This window comes from Colobus angolensis, unplaced genomic scaffold, assembly GCF_000951035.1.
Source record: "Colobus angolensis palliatus isolate OR3802 unplaced genomic scaffold, Cang.pa_1.0 Scaffold266, whole genome shotgun sequence".
Classification (NCBI taxonomy): Eukaryota; Metazoa; Chordata; class Mammalia; order Primates; family Cercopithecidae; genus Colobus; species Colobus angolensis.
The window spans coordinates 4,368,929-4,373,972 of NW_012115888.1; the positions used below are offsets into that span (position 1 = coordinate 4,368,929).

The 5,044-nt window shown below is 45.0% G+C and overlaps 1 pseudogene; it reads right to left on the minus strand.

Annotated features, from left to right (window-relative positions):
• Positions 1-486: 486 nt before the first annotated feature.
• On the minus strand, positions 487-1,599 carry LOC105515631 (annotated as a pseudogene).
• Positions 1,600-5,044: the final 3,445 nt, after the last annotated feature.

The window sequence follows — 5,044 nt, forward strand, 5'->3', positions numbered from 1 at the left end:
GAAACTGGGCCCTATGGCTTGGACTTTTCCAACCCTGACACACCGGCAGGACAGACACCATTGGCTCAGGAGCCCTTGCCAGTCTCTAGAAGAATCCCAGAACACTCAGCCCTGACACAATATCCTGCACGGATCAGAGCCTGCTGGTCACGCAGACACTCACCAAGCCACAGACTTGTCTTCCACAAACACGTTCTTACCTCAGCCATGAAGTGACCAAGCCACATACACTAAGGGTTGAAATGAAAGATATGTACGGGGTATTAAATACCAAGGGGAACAGTAAACTTGAATACAAGGTCAGAATCAGCAACAAGTTCTACAATCCAGTGCTGATAACAAATATGAGCTTCGAGGACAAATTTCTTTCAGAAGGCTTATTCCAGTTTTGTGAGGCTAGCATGAGGTGTATGCATTTGCCAGGGGCAACTTTATGCTTTTGAATTAACCCATGCGGCAAATGCTACGAATCTGCTCACTATCCATTTAGAAGCATTCGTGGTGGAGGACGGGGCCGTGGGGGTACTGACTCGTCATACTCCTGCTTGCTAATCCAAGTCTGCTGGAAGGTGGAAAGTGAGGCCGGGATGGCGCGGCCGATTCACACCAAGTACTTGCGCTCTGGGGGTGCCATGATCTTGATCTTCATAGTACTGGGTGCCAGGGCGACGATCTCCTTCTGCATACTGTTGGCCATACCTATGTACATTGTGGTGCTGCTGGACAGCACCGTGTTGTTGTACAGGTCTTTGCGGATGTCCATGTCACACTTCATGATGGAATTGAGTGTGGTCTCCTGGATGCAGCAAGATTCCATGCCCAGGAAGGAAGGTTGGACAGTGCCTCCAGACCCTGGAACCGCTCGTTGCCAATGGTGATGACCTGGCCATCAGGCAGCTTGTTGCTCTTCTCCAGGGAGGAGGAGGATGTCGTGGGGCCATATCCTGCTCCAACTCCAGGGTGAGGTAGCACAGCTTCTCCTTGGCATGATCTCCCCCTGGCCGGTGGTGGTGAAGCTGTAGCTGCACTTGGTGAGGATCTTCATGTAGGAGTGGGTCAGGTCCTGGCCAGCTAGGTCCAGAGGCAGGATGGTGTGGGGGACAGCATAGCTCTTATAAATGGGCACCATATGGGTGACCCCATCTCCAGAGTTCATCACAATGCCAGTGGTGTGCCCAGAGGTATAGGAGGTCAGCACTGGCTTGGATGGCCACGTACATGACCGGAGTGTTGAAGGTCTCAAACATGATCTGAGTCATCTTCTCTGTTGGCCTTGAGGTTCAGGGGGGCCTCAGTCAATAGCACTGTGTGCTCCTCCGGGGCCATGCACAGCTCCTTGTAGAAGGTGTGGTGCCAGATCTTCTCCATGTCGTCCCAGTTAGTGATGATGCCATGCTCCATGGGGTACTTCAGGGTCAGGATGCCGCGCTTTCTCTAGGCTTTGTCACCCACGTCGGAGTCCTTCTGGCCCATGCCCACCATCACGCGCTGGTGCTGGGGGCACCAGACGATGGAGGGGAACACAGCTCTCCCAGCAAAGCCAGCTTTGCATATGCCAGAACCATTGTCAAGGAGGAGTGCGGGGATCTCTTCCTCCATTGCGACTGGCAGTGACTGCAGCACAGCTGGGCTCGGAGCGGCAGGGGGACGTGGTGCGTGGGGTGGCGGCAGCGAGTCATATTCTTCTTTTATCAACAGAAACAATATAAGATTCTGCTAAGAAGGAGGATCTTATTCTGCTTGGTTGTGCCAGTACCTTGTTGTCTGGTATGGATGGTCTCCATCTTCTATGGGTATCCTCAGACATGTTGACATTGCTCGAATTCTCTGGATCTAGTGCCCTACTAATTGCTCTAGAACCCTTGTGTCCACCATAACATTAGATATAAGTTAAAGATAGGGGAGGGGAGGGACAAGGGCCAGACTTCTTAGCTGCTCCTCTGGTTTATCAAAACCATGGTGCAGAGAATTGCTGCCTTTTCCCTTCCTGCTCTTTGTCCCTGCCCTGCCACCTCTGGGCTTAGAGTTTCTATGGAAGCCCCGTGACCTTTAGCATATGCTATTGGCTGAGGTGCCATCACACTTGTCTGTCTCTGCTGGTCAAAGATTCCTCCAAAATTTGATCCATCAATGGAATTCTCTTTTTTAAAAAATTTAGATTCAATGAGGGGTACATGTACATGTTTGTTACAAGGGTATATGTGGTAATTGGGCTTCTCATGTACCCATTACGCAAATATTGAACATTTTATTCAATAGGTAATCTTTCAATCCTCATCCTCCTCCCTCCCTCCACTTTTTGGTGTCCCTGGTGTCTATTATTTTCATTTTTATGTCCATGTATACTCATTGTTTAGCTCCCACATATAAATGAGAACATACAATATTTGATTTTCTGCTTCTGAATTAGTTCACTTAGGATAATGGCCACCAGCTCCATCTATGTTGCTGCAAAACACTGATTTCATTCTTTTTATGGCTGCATAAACAAAGGATCTCTTTTCTGTCATTTCTAAATTTGTATCGAAACGGCAAGCAGGCATGGGCAGTCGATGTGCTGTTTTGACTCAAACTATGCCTTCCTAGCAGGATCTTACACTGTTTCCATTGATAAAAAGTACAATATTCCACATGAAGCATGATCTGGGACTTTCCATTTATAAATGTTGCTTTCGGCAGCATTAACTGTTCGATACTTGCAATTTTAGAGTGTACTGTTTGATTTTGAGTCCCGCTTTAGCAGAGCCTGAGACAAGGTGTTATGAGCAGATAATTTATGTGAAAGGTAATCCAAGGAATCAGGAATGAGTGAGAGGGGAGAATGAAATAGTGAAAGAGGAAAAGTTGACAAAATGGTTTGTCAGGTTTATTTAGCTTATCACTGTAGGCAGTTGAGGTTAGGTTTCACTGATATTCCAAGAGAAATGTATAAAATAATTCCCAAGTTGTTTATCTGAATCAGGGAGGCATGCATATTTACTCAACGACTCCAGTCTCCTGTGGGTTGAGGGATTTCCCCCATGACTTTAATCCAACTCCTATATTTGTGTGCCAGCTGGCTGAGCAGGCTCCTGCAGTGTCAGAGAAGAGACGATCCCACCCAAGAAATGATGGCCAGGTTCATGGGCAAGAAAAGATGTCCTGTGCATGCTTGAGGTGGGTCATCAGCAGCATGAAGTTATCCATGTTGAAATAAAGCTATCCATCGCACTTGCTATTGAAATCAGAGTTCAGCCAAAAAGACTGATACCAGCTCTGGAGACATCTGAGAAAAGTACACGGTAATCTTAGCAAAGTGTTCTGTGGAAAATAAATTATAGAATACACATAGAACGGTCATTGCTTTTCCACAACTTCTATGAGTCCTGTGCTAAATTCACATGTGACCTTCTAACAATGTACACGTGATACCATTTTAACCTCTGCAGGGTTTGATATATCTCAAAACATATGAATATGATCTGAATCATACTAGAACTCTCTACATACAGCATGTCCCTCAGAAGCTGATTTAGTGTTACTATGATATGTAATTATATAGTCTTTTTTTTTTTTTGAGACAGAGTCTCGCTCTGTCGCCCAGGCTGGAGTGCAGTGGTGCCATCTCAGCTCACTGTAAGCTCCGCCTTCTGGGTTCAAGCCATTCTCCTGCTTCAGTCTCCCAAGTAGCTGGGACTACAGATGTAAGCCATCATGCCTGGCTAATTTTTATATTTTTTAAAATAGAGATGGGGTTTCACCATGTTGGCCAGGCTGGTTTCAAACTCCTGACCTCAGGTGATCCACCCACCTCGGCCTCTCAAAGTCCTGGGATTACAGGCATGAGCCACTGCGTCCAGCAGACATTTTCTTATTTATTGAGTATTCTATCTATTCATCATGTAAATTGAATATGATATTTGTCACATGCTAAATTATTATATGATTCTATTTCTTTCATATACTCTTCTATTTGTTAATAATTCTACTTTCTTGGGTGTTCTTCCCTTTGCTGAGTTTAATGACTCATTATACTAACAGACTAAAATATTTGGCAATTCTTTGTTGTATGCTTTATTTTTGAGATTCTCTCCACCCTGTCTATGGATATGCTTGGGAACTGCTGCCAGCATTTGTTGTGGGAGGAGTAACTCCTGTAACATTTCTGCTTGGTTGTGCCAGTTCCTTGTCCCTGAGGGAAATCCCTCAACCAGCAGGAGATTGGAGTCTTTGGCCAAATTCGCATGACTCTCCTCATAAGCAACTCAGGAGGTATTTTATACAGTTCTCTGGAAATGTCAGTGAAATAAACTCCCCACTGCCTACAATGATGACCTGAACAATGTACCCTTTGGTCAAGTTTTCAACCTTCCTTAGTTCATTCTCCCTTCACTCCCACTCCTGATTCTGGGGATTACCTTCCAAATAAATTACCTGCTTGTAAGTCCTTGTCTCAGGCTCTGCTATAGGGGAACTCAAAATCAGACAGTACTGTTTAAAATTGCAAGTATCATAGAGTTAACATTGCGGAAAGCAACATTAATAAATAGTCCCATTCTATACTTTGTGGAAAATATTCTACTTTTTTTTTTTTAACAGCAGCTCTTTTATTTTTCCTTACACAATGATGTGTTGCTGGGGTCTAATGTTCTCATATAACAGTAGAAAACCAAAATTCTTCATCATCTCTTTAAATAATCTACAATTGCGTACAAAAAAAAAAAAACCTTATGTAAATTAAAGGATGAATACATTTACAGGTATAATGCAAACTGCTTCCAACTCAAGGCAAGAAACAGCACATAGTGTTCTGGCAGGAAAATATCAGCTAAGAAAGGAAACTGGGCCCTATGGCTTGGACTTTTCCAACCCTGACACACCGGCAGGACAGACACCATTGGCTCAGGAGCCCTTGCCAGTCTCTAGAAGAATCCCAGAACACTCAGCCCTGACACAATATCCTGCACGGATCAGAGCCTGCTGGTCACGCAGACACTCACCAAGCCACAGACTTGTCTTCCACAAACACGTTCTTACCTCAGCCATGAAGTGACCAAGCCACATA